At 36.0% G+C, this 19,284-nt stretch overlaps 2 protein-coding genes across 8 annotated transcripts in view; both read right to left on the reverse strand.

The window, feature by feature from the left end:
• The window catches only part of LOC136029488 (KIF-binding protein-like), a 38,958-nt gene extending 23,665 nt beyond the window's left edge, over positions 1–15,293 (reverse strand). For 2 of the 4 annotated variants that reach the window (XM_065707921.1, XM_065707918.1), the window contains exon 1: positions 5,824–5,872. The gene's annotated coding sequence lies outside the window, so the exon portion shown is untranslated. Of the gene's footprint in view, positions 1–5,700; positions 5,720–5,823; positions 5,873–15,176 lie in introns of those variants that run through there. The other 2 variants (XM_065707919.1, XM_065707920.1) reach the window with 2 other exon arrangements.
• Positions 1–19,284, reverse strand: part of LOC136029500 (enolase-phosphatase E1-like) — a 539,221-nt gene that overhangs the window by 63,750 nt on the left and 456,187 nt on the right. The gene's annotated exons all lie outside the window — the stretch shown is intronic.

Below are 19,284 nucleotides of genomic sequence, written 5' to 3' on the forward strand. Positions count from 1 at the left end.
TATCAGGTAAAGATCAAATGTTAATCACAGTAAATTAATTTTATCCCAATTCCATACTAGATTAAATACTGTGCTATATTACTAGCTGAAATCAGGTGCCCTAATTCTAAATAGCTTGTTATTTAATTGGAAGCTACATCATTCCCCTTTATGCAGAGTCTGCTTCTCAAAAGATGAAACAATTCAGTATATATTATTTGATTGCTAGGCTCAAAGTGAGGAGACTATTTCTCTAAAGCGTTTCTGCTCCTTGAAAAGAATCCAAATAGTTATACAGCTATCCTGAATTCTAACATGTCCTGGGAAATTGATTGTAAGATATTTAAGGCATCTATTGATATCTTAAAGAAGAGAAATATTTTTTAGTGATGATTAGAGCATGAAGAAGTCAATTTAAAGGGGAATGATTTATATATAGATTTTGATTGTGCAGAAGAGAGTGGGAGTGAGTAGGAAGAGCCATATTGGTAAAAGCCGCCCTAGTGATCATAAACTGCTGGGGACAGGTAGCTCAGGTACCCGTACTTCCCACAATTAATAATAGCGTGTTATCTATCTATATATATAAAAATAAGTTGTCTGTCTGTCTGTCTGTGGATCAGGTGACGTCATGTTTCTGTGTCGGCTGACGTCATGTTTTCGACTGACGAAAATACAGACCGGGACATCGGGACACAAATGACGACCGGGACACCGGCTCAAAGGGAATATAAATGACGACTGGGACACAAGGAATGTTCGATTAGCAATCACCATCAACAAAGCACCGGGACACAAATGACGACCGGGACACAGGGAGTAATGATGACCAGGACGTAAGTAAAAAAAATTAAAAACTAAAAAAAAGGTAAAAACTACAAAAAAACTAAAAAGAAAAAAAAACTAAAAACTAATAAAAAACTAAAAAAGCTAAAAAGCTAAAAAAAACTAAAAAAGAAAATAGAATGAAAACGGAAAAAAAAATGAAAAATAAAGGAGAAAAACAAAACTAAAAAAAAAAGAAAAAGAAACTAAAAAAAGGTAAAAAACTAAAACCTAAAAAAAGACCAATTCAAAAACGAATGTATATACAGACCGGGACACAAATGACGACCGGGACACAGGGAATATAAATGACAACCAGGACACTCAAAGAGAAATTAAAGACCGGGACACCGGAACACAAATGACGACTGAGACAAAAATGACGACCGGGACACCGCGACACAGGGAATATAAATTACGACCACGACACTCAAAGAGAAATTACAAACTGGGACACCGGGACACAAATGACGACCGGGACACAGGGAAACAACAACAACGGGGACGCCGGGGGGCACAGGGGGATATATAAATGACGACAGGGACACAGGGAATGTTCGATTAGCAATCACCATCAACAAAGCTCAAGGGCAATCATAAGAATAATGAGGTATAGATCTGAACTCAGATTGTTTTTCCCATGGACAATTATATGTTGCATGTTCAAGAGTCGGTAAACCTGACAATCTATTTATATGCACAGACAATGGGACAGCCAAGAATGTTGTACATTCGCAAGTTTTACGTAGTTAAAAATATATATATATATATCTATCTATATTCACAGGTGGGACACAGGGAAGCAACTACAATGGCGCGTAACTAATATGGCGCATAACGACTTGCGCGCGCGGGGGGGCTTGGGAGGGGGGGGGTGCGAAGCGCCCCCACCAACTAGGTGTTGGGGTGGCGCGAAGCGCCACCCCAACAGCTAGTTGTATATAATAGTGTGTACTCATTGTTTGCTGACTAGAGGAGAATATTGCTTCCAGTGGCTAGATTTTCTGATGAAGGAGTCAAAGAGGTGAAAGGACTTGATGATAGTCTATATACCTCCCTACAATTTTTGAAACTGGAACTGGAATCAATAAATGCATGGGAAACATATGATACGGGCTATATATTTGGGTAAGGTTAGAAAGGATATGTTAAAATTGAATGTGTAATGGCAACAAATATCATATTTGGATTTAGGACAAAATTCTGATTGTAGATGTAGGTTTGTGAGCACATGCATATAAGCTGTATCTAAAATAAGAGAAAAGGGTATCATCTTTGAGATTCTGTAAAAGCCTATAAATTAAATTTGCAACAGAAAAGAAGGTGATATTTGGATAAAGGATGAAATTCTGATTATAGAAAAAAGTTGTTTTTTTTTGGCTATCTGAATATTCTGTTAATATACATGTTTACCAAGAATGCTATTATTTTCTTGAATTTTTTAATGAAAATCCCAAAACTGGCATCTTTGAATGAAAATAAAAAATAAGTCTTTTTGAATGAAAATACAAAAAAAAAGTATTTGTCAAAATCTTGGAGGAGCAATAAAATATAATTAATCTCTCATCTCTTTTTTTTAATTTAAACTGAGCCTGAATAATTAAGCTGTAGTGTGATTTTTCCTTTCTTTGCATAAAAATGTTACTGGCATTTATTTAAAATCTTTAATTAAGTGAATTGATTATCTTTTTATGGCACTTGGTATTTACCAAGTGAGATATAGCAATCACAATTTCTGTCAGTCTGTTGGTCTGTCAGTCCTGGTTTTGCTTGTTGGGGCACTTCCCAATGAGCTAAGACATTCAAATTTGGTGTGTGTATCAGGCACCAGATCAGATTAGAAATAGTCGTTTCCCCAAGTCAACCATCTGGGGGGAGTGGAAGGATGGTTAGTTCTGAAAAATGAGAAAAAATGAGGTATTTTAACTTGAAAACAGGTTATCAGATCTCAATGAAATTTGGTATCTAGAAGGATAATGTGTCTCAGAGTTCTTACTTTAAATTCCAATGGGATCTGATGGCATTGGGGAGAGTTGGAGGGGTGAAAATTAAATCTTAGAAAACACTTATAGTGGAGAGATTGGGATTAAACTTGGTGGGAGAAATAAGCACAAGTCCTAAATAGGTGATTGATACAACTGGAACGGATCTGCTCTCTTTGGGGGAGTTGGAGGGGGGGGGGGGGTAATTTGGAAAATTAAAAAAAAATGAGGTATTTTTAACTTATAAACAAGTTATTGGATCTTAATGAAATTTAATATACAGAAGGACCTCATAACTCAGATCTCTTCTTTCAAATACCAACTGGATCCAGTGTTGTTGGGGGGGAGGACTGGAAATCTTGGAAAAGGCTTAGAGTGGAGAGATTGGAACAAAACTTGGTGAGAAGAATAAGCACAAGTCCTAGTGACTGACTGACAAATTGGACCAGATCTGCTATCTCTGGGGGAGTTGGGGGGGGGGGGGGGTATTCAGTAATTCAGAAAAAATAGAAAAAATGAGCCAAATTTAACTTATGAATGGGTGATTAGATCTTAATGAAATTTGACATTTAGAAGGAGCTCATGTCTCAGAGCTCTTCTTTTAAATTCTGACCAGATCTGGTGACACTGGGAGGATTTGGAGGGGGAAACCAGAAATCTTGGGAAAAACTTAGAGTGTAGATATCAGGATGAAACTTGGTGGGAAGAATATACACATGTACTAGATACATTATTGACACAACTGGACCAGATCTACTCTCTTGGCAGGAGTTGGGGGTTTTTGCTAGTTTCAGTACATCTAGATAACCTAGGATGTTGAAAGTTGGCAGGCATATCAGGGACCAGACTAAATTAAATTAGAAGTAGTCTCTTCCCCAGTTTGACCATCTGGGGGGAGCAAGCAAACAAGATGGTTGAGAAGAATTTTAATTATTGATAAAGCAAATGATTGTTCTTCTTAAGTATGGCTTGTGGTCTAGGGGTATAATTTGTGCTTTGGGTGCAAGAGGTCTCAAGTTCAAACATAGACTATCCCAATTTTTACATGAAGGAAATCCAAAACTAGATATGTGATCAATATAGCAATTGCTGAAAGTTGGCAGGCATATCAGGGACCCAACCAGATTAAATTAGAAACAGTTGCTTCATGGATTTGACCATTTGGGGGGGAGTCAAAGGACAGTTAATTTGCAAAAATTAGAAAAAAATGAGGTATTTTTAACTTACAAATGGGTTATAGGATCTTAATGAAATTTGATATTTAGAAGGACCTTGTGTCTCAGAGCTCTTATTTTAAATTCCTATTGGATCTGGGGACATTCAGGGGAGTTGGAGCGGGAAACTGGAAAGACACTTGTTGGGAAGAAGCTCTTGGCTCTTCTGACCTTGTCACAACTGCCATATCAGCTCTTGTTATTTCATGAAATTAAATACAAAGATTGGTACATGTTTATCAGCTTCCATGAATGAGGGACTTTGGGTCATTTTACACAAGGGGGGAGGGCAGATGCTTCAAAGAGTGTATTTTAATGCCAAACATCCTAACTTTCACAAAGTATTCCATAAATACTTAGTAGCATTTGTAGCAAACTTTTATTGGCTGGTAGGCAAGCACACTTTAATATTGTTAGTAAGTTTTTTTTAAAAGTGACCAACTGCTAAACTGATACCAAAAGGAAGGGATGTAGCGATAGGAACATGAAAATATCTTTGATAAAATTCTATTTTAGCTACTTTTAGCTATCTTGGAAAGGGGTTGGGTTAGGAAAACAGTAAAATTCTAGTTAATTGAGTTCTTGCTATCTCAGAAAGGGTTTAAGTTAGGAAAATGAAACTTTCAGGGATGAATTTACAGACTAAAGTATGTCCCGGGAAGGTATTTTGAAGCAAGTACCTCCACTCCTTCTCCCTCTAGAGGGCCCTGATCTTTGGTGACCTTTAAAAATATGTGTGACATAAAAGTGAAACCTTGCAAAATAGATCTTCTGCTTAATTGAAGTACAACAAAATTGTTTTCATCTTCAAAACTTGTTCAATTCCATTTTATAAGGTTTTAAAGATATGCAAATACATTTCCTAAATCTTGAAAAAAAACATTGATATGGCTCAAAATTCTACTCAAATAACAGGAATTGGATTTTCAGAACTAAAGACATAGAAAAAGCAACTAGTAACTGAGAATTAAGGAAAAGGTTGTTTTGTCAAAATTTCAATAGGTCATATAGGTGTCATGTAGGCAAATTTCAGGGCCCTCTAGAGGGAGAAGGAGTGGAGGTGGGTACTTTAAAATACCTTCCTGGGAAATACTTTAGCCTGTAGACCCATCCCTGAAAGTTTCATTTTCCTAGCCTAAACTCTTTCCGAGATAGCAAGAAGTCAATTAACTAGAATTTTACCAGAAAAACAATTAAATTGAACAATTTCAATTAAAGTATGAGTTATCAGTCATTGGTAAAATTCTTTACTTTTGGCTATCTTAGAAAGGGGTTAAGGTTAGTGTAGCTTAGGTCAAAAATTGCTTAAATTTGAATTTGCAATAGGAGCAACTATTATATTCATAAAGAGCATAAAAAAGGGCATCAAGTGATATGTTCCCTTTACTGGTAATTCAATAGCCTAATATGAATTGTCATAATTTTACCCAGGACCCTCTAAAGGAAGAAGGAATGGAGATAGGTACTTCAAACTACCTTCCCATGACATACTTTAGCCTGTAGACTCATCCCTGAAAGTTTCATTTTCCTAACCTAACTCCTTTTCAAGATAGCCAAAAGTAGTTAAAGTAGTATTCTCCAAATGTCTTCTTGTGGGTCACCATAATCTTGCTCTGAAATAATTCATAGACTAAGAACTTTATTTTTGTAGGCCAAAGCTAGGCATAAATTACTTCCCAAGACTGCAAAAAGCATCTCACCTAGAATTTTACCCGCTAATCCCTAAGCTCAAATAGACTTATAAAGTAAATTCAGTCTTAAAACTTATTCAGAATCATTATATAGGCCTAGGCGAATAGATTAAATAAACTAATTGTATTCACTCTTTGCAGATGTTGACTTTTTGACATTTGACGCTCACAGTTCGTTCAGCGATGTCGAATATTTATTGCCTAACCTACTAACCTATTATGTATTCAGCCAAAACCCTGTTATTTGGCTTGCTCGCCTGATAATGAATGCTGTCCTACCTTAAGCACAAAACCGGAATTGGGTTTTTTATCAGAGGGGAAGCAAATGTAGATTGTGACGTCCACTGCCGGACCATCAATATTGTAAATATTAAAATTTTTGCCCAAAAATATTACAATTTAAACATGTTTTGCTTCCTCCGAGGCTTCTGCCCAGGGCATTTGCTTCCTCTAGCCCCCTAGGTCCGACACCACTTACGCAATAGTTAATGACACTAGATCAATAGTATGCTCCGAATTGCTCGCTTACATAAGATACCAAAGTTTTTCTTCCTCTCCTGGCATCTGAAATTAAGATGTTATGTGTAAATTTATATAAAACTCGGCTCCTAAGACTCGTGGTGGCTGAGCTTGTGGAGTCAAGAAACAGATCCCCATCCCAAGCTAATGGAAGGTGATATTAGGACTCAAACCAACGTCCTGAAGGATATAGGATTGGAAGTCTAGCGTGCCATCCACTTGGCTAGAGTAAAAATTTAGTAATTTTTGAAGAATAGCTAAAATCAGTGACATTAAGATTTGGATGCCCAGGAGGACTCTCAGCACTAGTTTTGGCGTTTTCCACTTTGAGTTTAACGTGACATTGTAGAATAAAAAAATGCCACAGTGCAAAAAATCTACACTTTGAATTTATATTCGAATGAAACCCGTATTATACTTTGGTTTTGTTCTTTTCTTATGAAAATGTACTCGTGAGAAATACGAGATCTTAAGACTACTTTTTTGAAAGTTTTAAGTCAGGTTGCACGATCTACTTATAATACGATTCACCGATTATCTACTTTGATTATTTGGAAGCCTACTTACAAAAACACAAAAATGACAGGAATATTTAAAAAAAATCGAACATTTCCAACAATGAAACGACTAGTCTATAGCAATATGTTAATATACCCTGACACTAATCAAAAAACATATTTGGACTATAATTCAAACTGGGATAATAAACCACAGTTGACCAGCTGCTTTCTTTTTATGTTTTTCACAAACCTTCATAACTGTAATTTCTTGATCCCATATGCGACATTTTTTAACTTTTGTGCCTACATATGGTTATTTTTCTAATTCAGGTCCTGTTGGTCGTGGAGTCAGATAAGGCGGAGTTTTATTCCATTATATCCTTAATAAATGTTTGACAGATTGTCTTAGATCATTATTACAACCCATGTCTCTTGCGGACAGGATGTGTCTTTTGTTGCATATGCTGGTGATATCATTTTATCGTCCCAAAGCCTGTCTAATTAATAATTTGGATTCCCTTTCTAGTATACTTAAAGATAAAGGGGTTTTCTATTAATGTTAAAAAATATAAATTTTTACATATCAGTATTAATGACCAAACGTATTTAATTTGCTATAGAAGGATTGTATTTCCTATTTTAATACTGTTGTTTATTTGGGGTTACCTAACTATGCTCTAGCTCGAAATCTAAGGTCAGTTCTAGCTTTAAATATTCAAGAAAATTTAAAAAGGCATTTGGATCAATACTAAGACTACGTAGCATTTATTGCACAAGCAATCCTTTTAACACAGTGGCCCCTCCTCCTCCCCCCTCTGCATGTTCTTTTTTCTTCCCTTATTTATCACGGTTTCGAATTTTGTGATTTTTCATGATTTTGCGTTTCTAAAGATATTAATTTTGTTTTTACCTTTAACATATCTTATTCAATATGTTTCTATACCTATTGTAAATTGTTGCTTTTTTCCATTTATTGACATGTTTTGCTATGTCGCTTATGCATTTTAAATACTCCTCGGTTTGGGAGAAATAAACAAACAGTCTAATCAGTTATTGAGTTCAGGGCTGGTTCATTTATTTTTCTATCATATATACAAAAGATGCTAAATATATAAATATCATACGAAATATACTAAATATACAAATAGTTCTTCGGAGCAGATATTTGGCGAAAGAGAGAGTGTGGAACACATTTTTAGTTTTAATGGACATTGTCTGAATTACTGTAACAGTGTTTTGAAGACCGGCAAGAAGCACAGTTCGAAGCAAAGTTTTTTTGAATTTTTGTAACCATAAGAGATAAATATTCAGCAATTAACTTGTTCAGTCAGTACACTTCAAGTGTAGAAAATAGAAGTACCCATAAAGAGGAATTGGTGTCAAAGACGGTCAGCTGCCTTGATAAGCGAGCCATGACATTGAAAGAGATACTTCTGATTTTTTAATTGAATTTAAGGCCAAGACTACGAAATTCATAATTTAGTCCGAAGAAAACTTTTGAAATACGATAAGTAGTCTTGATTAGGTTAAATATCATTACCCTATGTGGCAAAATTTTATTTGCTGGTATAAAGAATACCGGATGTTAGGCAAAATGTCTTGACATTCAAAACGTAATTCTTCAACAGGGTAGGAGAAGTTGCCAATTTCAAGAAAATTTTGTATCAATCCTATTCCTTAAAGAATCTCCTTATGTTGTCTATTATAAACTTTCTTAGTTTGCGGGACAAAACTCAGTTGAGTCGACCGAGCAGTTTTTGTCATAACTTGTCGAGCTTGGATAAAAGATATGAATAAATGGCAGAAAACTAACAGTCGATGTCTACTTTCACCAAAATCTTAGAAAAACCATCCAACTCCAGTTCTGTGCCTAAGATATTCAGTTTTAATGAAACTTACATCATTAGAAAGTGTAATCCTGTAAAGTATAATTTTCTTTTTAAAGTTCAGGAAGGGCTGTCCCTAAACATGTTCTAACATATCATTTAAGCAATTTGGCAGAAGCTTTGGAGTTCCCTATGGCGCTACCAACATTGATTGAAAACCTTGGCGACACACGGGACGTAAATTTCATTGTCGTTTCAGTCAAATTCCGTAGTCAAACCACAGATTCTCAATAATTCTCGATGGTGGCTAGTTCCCTGGGAGAATTCGCTAACGGCTCCTTGGTCTTCGAGACAGTTAGGCGACGGCGAGACTCGCAAATTTATTTTAAGTGATCGAATCCTCTTATTAAAATCCCCAAAAAAACCTTTACTATATTTTTGTTTTGGACTTGCGAAAAAAAGCTTAGGCTCATGTATCTCAAATTGAATACCCTTGACCATATTGGAAATAAAATTTGTTTTTTTTTTCATTGATTTAGACTTTAATACTTTTAACTAAATAGAATACATCATGGAATACTACTTTCCTACTCATTAATTAATGAACCTTAATTTGAAAATTTAAGCTTTTGTGATGAAATACGTGGAACGCTTTGTGTGTACTGAGTAAAGAACACGTGAGTAATTATCTACTTTTGCTTTTTCGTTTGCTGCAACGATACTTGTGTAGATTGTATTAGTGATTCAGGGGCACAAAAGGAAAAGGAAAGCAATTCAAACAATTAATTTCTGATCAGATTTATTTTATTTCTTCATCCCGATGCTAAAAATAAGAAAAAATAGATAAATTAACAACTATCCTAGTTATGATAAAAGTAAAGGGTTTAATATATTTTTTTAACAACTTTAGGTACCCAGGTCAAACAGGTTTTGAGCATACAAAGAATAAGACACAATGCATATGTTACCTATTTAAGTCGACGAGAACGATACCTTATTTAGTGTGCAAAGGCTATCCGAGATCATTCGACCTAGCCGAGTGGCTGAACGTTGGACTTGTAATGATATGTCCTTTAGTTCGGGTCCTAGTGTAGCTAATCCTTTGGCTTGTGGCGAGGGTTAGTAGTATGACCCTGCACACTCAGCCACCATGAGCCTAGGGCGTTTACGGGTAAACGAATTCCCACGTATAACTGGATTTCAGATGCCCGGTGAGGCAGAAAACGCCTAGTCCTGCTGCAAGTAAGTAGTGATTGAGTATCAGAAACCACTACAACTGAAACACTTACCGATTTTCAAGTGCTTCAAGTCTATAAAAAACATACAGTATTTTAAACGGCCTTTGTCGGCTCTTAGAAAAATAGACATGGAAGTGCTGCTGATTTAGTCTGTGTAGCCTAGAATATAACAATTTTTCCTCAATTCGATTTAGTAATTATTTTCTTTGCTGTCAGTGAAATAGCAACCCTGTCCAAAGATTTGAGCTTCATCTTTTGGGCTGAATCAGCTCATCTTTGAGCTGAATCATTTAACAGCATTGCTGAAGAAAACCTAAGCAAGCAGCAATAACTAAAGGTCTTAAATTTGAGTCTGTTTAGGCCATATTAAAAATATCTTGTTTTTAGTCATTTTGGCACTCTGGTCCCAAAGAGCTACTGCAATCCTGATAAAAGCATCTAGGCATGCATTGAAATAAAAATTTTGTAGAGCATATGCCTCCTTAAGAAGAAAACAACATATTAAAGATATCTTGTTTTTAGTCATTTTGGCACTCTGGTCCCAAAGAGCAACTGTAATCCTGATAAAAGCATCTAGGCATGCATTGAAATAAAAATTTTGTAGAACATATGCCTCCTTAAGAAGAAAACAACAAAAACAGCAGTGGAGAAAATATAATTTTCGCCTCTAACTGGTTTATAGGACCAGTGAAATGGCTTATTAAATAAAGCTTGTTCAAATTATTATGTCTTGTCATCTTGAAGCGTCTTTAGTCAGAATATAGTTTACATTAAAATCTTGATGGAATTACAGAATTTCTGTCTTGTTGATAACACTGGTCGTTTTTACCAGCAAGCATAAAGGTGTTCCAATAATTGTGAGATTCTAAAATAAATTTACAATTGGTATTATTGGTCGCGGAGAGAAATTGCTGCTTGAATACTTTTGTTCCTTACAAATGGTCAGTAGAAGATAGAAATCGAACCTTTGTTCAGTATGGGGATGAAACAGAGAAAAGTCTCTCCAAAATTTGCAAACTTTCTAACCACTTTCCCAAAATAATTGAATGAAGATTTTTTCGTAACATTACCACATACAGATCTGGCTTAAGAAAATGTCAGATACAAGCCAAACTTGATAGTAAGACACCTTGAGGCTTTTGATCAGGACATCTAGCAGAAATAATTTTTGAAATCAACAAGCTTTAATATTTGAGTAACCCTTAGGGGAATCAGCGACTAGATATCTGTAAGGGACGGGAAGGGTGATGGCCTTTTAAGTTCCTATTCTCGGGAATTAAACAGAAGATAGTGTCAGATATCAGCTAAAATTGATAAAAATTGGAAGTAAGTCCTAGAGTTTTACTCTTTTTGACTTTGTATCTGATCCAACTTCTATAAGGAAAATGGGTCTCGAAATTCAACATTGATCCGCATAACATAATGTACTATCGTTTCTCAGTCAAACTCTGTAGATGGTACACAAGACTTTTTAGCTCGGTTCTTTTGGGTACCCACCCAGCCTCAAATCCCTGTGGGGTAGGGGTCTCCTAAGTACATGTCATCAGAAGATTTGTTGGAGCGGATGGTTAGAGCTTAACTGCAGGAAGTAAGAGCTAGCGTTTGAGCTTTGTCTTTTGGAGATCCAGCGCTGATGCGACATTTGTGGGAGGAAGAGGAAAAAAAATCACACCATTCTTCTTCACATGGAAATCTAGCAGCTGAATTTACCAAATCTCAGATAGAATTTCTCAGAAGCAATAGCAGGTGTCTAGCTCAACTTTTGAGCAGTCTGTACCAATTCTAACCTTGGGAAAAGGCCCTAAATTCTTGTGTTCACGGCATCCACCAGAATGGGCTGTCGTATCTGAGCGAAATTGTGCGGAAAGCAAGAATTGACAACCTTGTTAGGCTTTTTGAGGGCCAGAAATAGATTTGGCCATGGTAGGGGTGAGCCAGAAGAAGCTCTATAAGCTTTTATGCTCAAGACACCTAAAGGGATGTATTACCAAGTACCAACCAAAAATAATCAGAAGTTTTTTGCACTCACGATCGATTTGGTCTCCGCAACAGAGAGAATACTAGGAGAATACTAAGCTCAGGTGATAAAAGCTCAGGTGATACTAAGCTCAGGGGAATACTAACTCAGGGGAATACTAAGCTCTTTTTACAGGCACTTTTAACGGCAAAATCCGCCCTAAACAATAATTTACATGGGTACAGGGGTAGCGATTCGTAAGGAGAGCAGTCAATGAATTGACACATAGACATTGTTTCGGTGAAATACATATACTGTATATATAACATACAATACTGTATGTTTCGGTGAAATATCCAATTTTTTATATATTACGCCAAATAGGCTTAACGATTAAATGAACGAGCTAAAAATGCTGAATTTTATAGACTTTCAAATATTTGCTCCATAAAAGTTAGGTTAGAAAAATACATAAAGAGGATTAATCCCTTGTTACCGAAAAATGGCTCATTTAGAAGTCAGAACTGCTAGCATCACGAGCAGTGGTGCTAGTTGAATTTAAAATTTATGCTAAAGTAGTGCCACCAGCAGCATAGCGATGTAAAATAAAAATGAAGAAGCACAATATCCTTTCTTTTTCAAGACAAACTTAACTGTCATCTATTATTTTCAATCATTTTGACTATAATTATAGATGCCGCTTGCTTGGCTCTACAGATATTTACCGTTAATCTGGAGCCATGATTAATTTTTCGGTCAGAATTTCAAGGGTTTACCAAAATTAGAGCAAACTTTCCTTTCCTAGACCATGAAAAAGCAGAGCAAGCACTAAGCTTAACGCTTGAAATTGCGACCATGGTTTCAAAATTACGAAAAAACTTCAATTTTTCCTAAATCTTGGCTATTTTTATGGATAAGACTATCGAATCACGATTTGTATGGCAAACTTGTGTTAATGGGATGTGGCTGTTCGGTTAAGGCAATTCAAATGGCACCATCTGGTATTTTTATCAACACGATTTATTAGGCTTCATTATATACTGCATGTAGTTCTCGAAATGCTCAGAAGTTCGTTTTCCTGGATTGCGTTATATCTCCTTCCTCAGTTTTAGAAATAGTTTTTAAAGTAAAATTTCGTTGTCAAAACAGCTTTTATGCACATAACCAGAGGCGCCATTTGGGGGGGGGCACCCCAGATTTTCCAGGGGGCCCAAGCTTCCACCAAAAAGGGTCCTTTGCCGGCCATAATAATAATACTATTTGCTATTAACCATTGTAAACTTTGAAAGCAGGTTAGATACATAATCTAATTCTCAAGTTCTGTCAAATGCCCGTTTTCTAGATGATTATATTAATATTATAAATTCGGAATATTTGCAGTAATTCCTCTAAGTTGATAGACTAAAATAGGTCAGTTCCTGGCCTATCATTTCTTGATGGAATCGTTCCTTGTTATCTTCCATTTGCAGTACATAGAAGCAATTGCGCGAGCGACGAAATCGCTGACTCAGCGACTCCATGCCGTCGCCGTCGACTTGGCTATTTCTCGATCGCGCACCCTGATTAAGGCCACAAGAAACAAACTCACCGACCTGCGTTCAGATGCTTCATTTGTACCGCTTTTCAAGAAGGCTAAAGAGTTTGCAACAGAAATCGAAATTGAAGTACCTGCTGTGAATGGACCCGCGACTAGACCCTCTGTTGGTCAGAAAGGACGACCATGAAGAATTCAAAAGATCACCAAGCATCGGAAAAAATTTGTGACAACTTTGACGCTAGGAAAGAATTTCATCGAATCTGGAAATTGGACTACTACTTTGGCGGATAAAATGAAGCAAGAACACTTCAAAACTTTTGACCGTCTACTAGCCGAATTTGACAGAAGGTTCACAGATAACTTGCCAGTGCTGAGTACGCTCGAAGCCTTGGATCCAAGCTCAACCAAGTTTATGGACACAGAGCTGCTCAAGCTTTTTTCTTCTCTTTACGGCGAGCTGGATATCGACAGCATTCTTATCGAATCTCAAGCCGGTATTGCCAAGCGTTTCTTGCTCAATGAGGAGAAAAAGCCGGAAAACTTCCTAGACATTGTCGACCATCTTTAGGAATTACCAGTGGCTTACTCAGAAGTAATTAAAGTACTTCGTACTGCTGCCACACTTCCTGAGACAACAGCAAGCAATGAGCATTTGTTTTCTAGCCTAGAAATAGTGAAAAACTACCTGCGGTCTACAACAGGAGATTATCGTCTCAGTCACCTCCTCTTGATATTTGCAGAGAAGGTTTTAGTAAAAAAATTTGGACTTCGACCAGCTTGTTGACAATTTTGCAAAGATGAAAGCTCGGCGGTTCCCCTTGTTACCTTGACTGTTGTTATATTTTTTTTTTTCTTGTTATGTTTCTCCTTTTTGTAAATATATTTGATCTGGAAGATTTCTGCTGAAGGGACACTGAGATTTTGGTTACAACCCTCAGCATAACAATGAAGGTTACTTTCACCGACGTATTGTTTACTTAAATAAGAAAGTTTCTCGCTGAGGAATGCCAGCCTGTAGTCTGGTTGAATTTTCCACTTTCAGTTTAATCACTTAACCTCGTTGATTGTATTCTTCGTTGTTATAATTAATCTTAGAGGTCAGTGTGGCTGAGTTCCACATTTGGTTACAGTACATTTCCAAGCAACACACGGGTGCTGAAAATGCATTTTTACTTAGAATATTCGATCAATGTGCTGCCAAAACCCGGATTTTTCTTACGCGACACAAAGTGAATGGGGGGGCAGATGGAGTTCATGCCCACCCCAAGATTTGGCCCAAATGGCGCCTCTGCACATAACAGTCATTCGTTACAGGAATAACTACCTGTTAATATCAGCAACAAAATATAGCACAATCTCGAAAGTAAAACAGTTTAAAATAGGGATAAACCTTTTAATTGACAGTGAATAGATATAAAATTATTTAACTGGATATTTCGAACACACAGTGTTCATCATCAGCAGTAAAAAAAAGAGTTTTTTTTTACTGCTGATGATGAACACTGTATATGTGTTCGATATATCCAGTTAAATAATTTTATATCTATTCACTGTCAATTAAAAGGTTTCATCCCTATTTTGAACTGTTTTACTTTCGTCATGGAAAGGCAATGTGGTCTTTGAAGTTTTCTATAGCACAATCTATGTTTTTTTGCTCTCTTGTAATATTTAGGTTTTAAAAAGTTCGTGGTAACGAACTGTAAGTAAGAAACGACGCTACTCAATAGTAACCAAAATGAAGAAATATTCATATCAATAGATATATAAAAAGGATTGGATTATAATGCTGATTCCGAATACATAAGATTCGTTAATTTTTGGATTTCCGGTCAAAGGCTACGAGCTTTAGAAAATTTACCCGATTTTTGAAAAAAAAGGAAATTTCCCCTAAAAGTAAAATAATCTTACCGAAAATCCCACCATCATATTCAGTGTATTAGAGAGCCCTATTGTGTAGGTTTGAAGCTTCTATTTAGAAAATGTGGAATGTTCTATTTTTCGCCAGAAGAAAGATCACGGATGTGTGTTTATTATTTTTTTTCGCCAGGAGTGGTCACGTCAAACCAATGGTCCTGAAACATCGAGAGAGGGCTCATTAGAGCGGTAATTAAAACACTCTAGCACCTTTTAAATAACCAAAAACATTGGAGGGTAACTTACCCCCTCCGACCCTCCATTTTTCCCCAAAATCGTCTGATCAAAATTTTAAGATAGCCGTTTTCTTCAACATGGTTGAAAGGTCCAATAACTATTCTTTTAGAGATAATATGAGTAGTGGGGGGGGGGACAATACTCTGGTTAGCATGCCTGAGGCTATAAAGATTATAGCCTAAACCTCATTGCATACATCCTAAACCTCATTTGCATACTTACATGAGCACATATTCTGCTCATGCTACTTAAAGGACAGATGTAGAGAACTTGAAAAACGATTTGTAATGACATGATTTTCTTGTATGAAAGCGGCTTGAGAATGAGGTTATTAACAATATTGAAATTGATTTATAATGAATAAACGAAGTCAAGATATACTTCTTACGAAATCGTAATTTACTAGATTTATAAAGCCTTACCTTTTAATTTCTCCTTTTAAAAAAAATCAAATTTTTCATTGTACGAAATATACAAATACGCTATCCTTACTTCCTAGTTCAACAAACAGTGATAAACCAAGGTCTAATTACGCTTAGCGTTGAGCTGTAACTTCTTATCGAAACAACCCATCAGAAGAAAAATTTGATGTCTAATAGGGGGACAGTTAAATATGCTATGTAAAGAGAACGCTATAATTTTGCGATGTTATCTTTTTTTAAACATTTTCGATTAGCCTAGATCAAAAGAGAAAAGTTTTTTTTTTTTTTTTTTTTATGAAGCTCGTAAAGAAAATAATAGTAATTGAAGTCAATATTAAAAGAAAAGCAGATACGTATTAGTTAACAGTGAATTATGCTGAATTAAAGACCGTTGAATTGAAACAAACAAATATATAGGTTAACATTAAAGCAAAAACACAAATTGTGGGGCTTCTAGTGCCCTTCCCTGGGGTAGACAGCAAATGCAGTGGGTTTCTAGTTACTGAATTGTAACATTATACAAGCTCTGAGTGTTTTAGATGTTGTAGAAGGGCACAGCTGACTCCAAAGTGCTTAAACTGGTTTAAATTGAACTCTGAGAAGTAACTGTAGATATATTTTCTAGCTCTAGGATACTGTTTAAGAAATGAAGGTACATTTTCTGAAAAACTGATACGTAAGCTCTTTAGAACATGCTAATAAAAATTAATAAAGTCGAAAAATTTTTAAGTGATGTTACGTCGGCACTATGCGGGGAAATGGTACAACCTTAAACGTTGTTAAGTGTTCCTAGTTTCTTAAGATATATTTTTAACTATAGGACACCATTTGAGACGTGAACGTACATATTTTAGGCTCTAATGAAATTAATAAAGTTAAAAACTAAAATTAAAAAAAGAAATTAAAAAAGTAAAAATTAAAAAGAGAAATTAATAAATCTGTATTCTGTATTCTAATTAAACGGGTATTGTGTCTCAAAAGTCGATCTTTAAAAAATGGGACCAACAGTCAAACTTCAGTGTTAAGAGCAAGGTATTGTGGAGGGGGGAACCCAATCATATACGGAAAAATTTGTTTGTTTAAATTTTTATTGTTGCTCCTTACTTTCGACTGAAAAATTTAGTTTTTTATTTAATTTCGGATCGTTTTTTAAATAATATCAGTAAATCTGGCTCACCCGCCATGAAAAATTCCCTTCACTTACGGGAAACTCCTCCTTGCAAAGTTCCTTCCCTGTAAAATCCATCCTCCCCACCGTAAGAATTTTTTCCAGACAATTCCATCTTCGCTGAATTCTATCTTCCCCCCCTGTCCGTAAAATTTCTTGCAGAAACTTCAGCCTGAAAAATTCTACTAAATATACATTCCTGGATATACTTTCCTAAAAATCCGAACACGCAGAAAATTTCCCTTGGACCATTCCACGCGTAAAAGTGAAAAAGCAAATAAAAAGAATTTCGTAAAGGAATTTTGTAAAATCTCTTCAATATAAAATTCCCCCCAGGGGAAAAATCACCCCCGTAAATTTCCCTTCGAAAGAAAAATTATCTCCATGGAAACCAATCCTAAGTACAATATCCCCCCTTCCCCCGAAAAATGTCGGCATACTTCCCAATATAAAATATTATACATAAAGAATGGGTAAATTTTATAACTTAGGACCTGAGGTCATGTTATCTCCAAAAGCATGATTTTTCTGACTTTCTGACTATGCAAAACAAAACTGCTACCTCAAAATTTCGATCGGACGATTTTAGGGGAAAAGGGGCTTGGGAGGGGGGCTAATTATCCTCAAATCTTTTTTATCACTTAAAAAGGACACTAGAATTTTTAATTTCCTTTCAAATGTTTCCTCTTTCGATGTTCTAGGACAATTGGTTCGATACAATCACCTCTAGGGGAAAAACAAAAGCCAAGAGCACATATGGCACTTGTAACGAGGTCGGAACCTAATAAGACTGGGTATTAGAGTTATCGATTTTTGCTGTACTTTGTTTACTGGGAATTATTACAAAGATAAACCTCAAATGCAGTGCTCCTGTAGTCTCTTCTTGTTCAGTATTGCAACGTTTGTCCCACCAACTTTCATCCCGATCTCTCCACTCTAAACTTTCCAACATTTCCGGTTCCAACTCCAACTCCCCCAATGTCATCGGATCCAGTCGGGATTTAAAATAAGAGCTCTTAGAACGAGCTCATTCTAAATATCAAATTTCATTAAGATTCCGTAACATGTTTGTAAGTTAAAAATACCTCATTTTTTCTGATTTTTCCGAATTAACCGTCCTTCCACTCCCCCCAGATGGTAATATCAAAGAAGCGACTATTTCTAATTTAATCTGGTCCGGTCCCTGATACGTCTGCCAACTTTCAGTCATCGCTATATTGATCATCTATCTAGTTTCGGATCTTCTTCATGTAAAAATTGGGATGGTCCAGGATTCAAACCTCAGACCTCTCGTATCCTAAGCGAGAATCATACCCCTAGACCAGTAAGCCATACTCAAGAAAAACTATCATTTGTTTTATGGACAGATACAATTCTTGTCAACTATCTCGTTCGCTCGCTCCCCCCCCCCCCCCAGATAGTCTAATTGGGGAAGCGACCATTTCTAATTTAATCTGGTCTGGTCCCTGATAAGCCTGCCAACCTTCATCGTCCAAACTTATCTGGAAGTGCCGGAACTAGCAAAACCGGGAACGATAGACAGACAGACAGAAATTACGATCGCTATAGTTCACTTGGTAAATACAAATTGCCAGAAAAAAAACACACCCTTGGTTTTTCTTCTGACAAAAAATACAACATTCCACATTTTTAAGGATAGGAGCTTGAAACCTCTGTAGTAAGGTTCTCTGATATACTGAATTTGATGGTGCCAATTTTCGTTAAGATTCTTCGACTTTTAGGCGATGTTTCGCCTATTTTCGAAAATCTGACAAATTTTCTCAGGCTCGTAGCCTTTTATGGGTAACACTAAGCTTAATGAATCTTATGTATTTGGAATTTACACAAGAAGCCGAATCTTTCGATATTTTTATTGATTTCAAAACGCCGTTTTTCAATTTTCGGTTACGATTGAGCCGTTTCGCTCCTTACATGAACTGTTTTATCAACAAATCTATGTCACTTTTATTCAACTGGAGGTCCCATGGACTTCTTCCTGTCCGGTTCTAATATTGCTTAGGCACTTTGTTCAGACTTGAGTATAGTTATTAGTCTTTGAATTGCACTGGTACTTTCTTTTATTGAACAAATTTCAATTTCTGACCAAAATCAAATTTCTTAGTTTTAATCATTTAAATAATGTGAAAATTACGACTTGACACATTATTAAAATTTGCAAATAACAACTAATTTTGATAATATTTGAATTAAGTAGGCTATTATGCTTTTTACAAACTGAATCTTTTTTTCGTTTAACCTACTTCAATAACATGAA

This window comes from Artemia franciscana, chromosome 7, assembly GCF_032884065.1.
Source record: "Artemia franciscana chromosome 7, ASM3288406v1, whole genome shotgun sequence".
Classification (NCBI taxonomy): Eukaryota; Metazoa; Arthropoda; class Branchiopoda; order Anostraca; family Artemiidae; genus Artemia; species Artemia franciscana.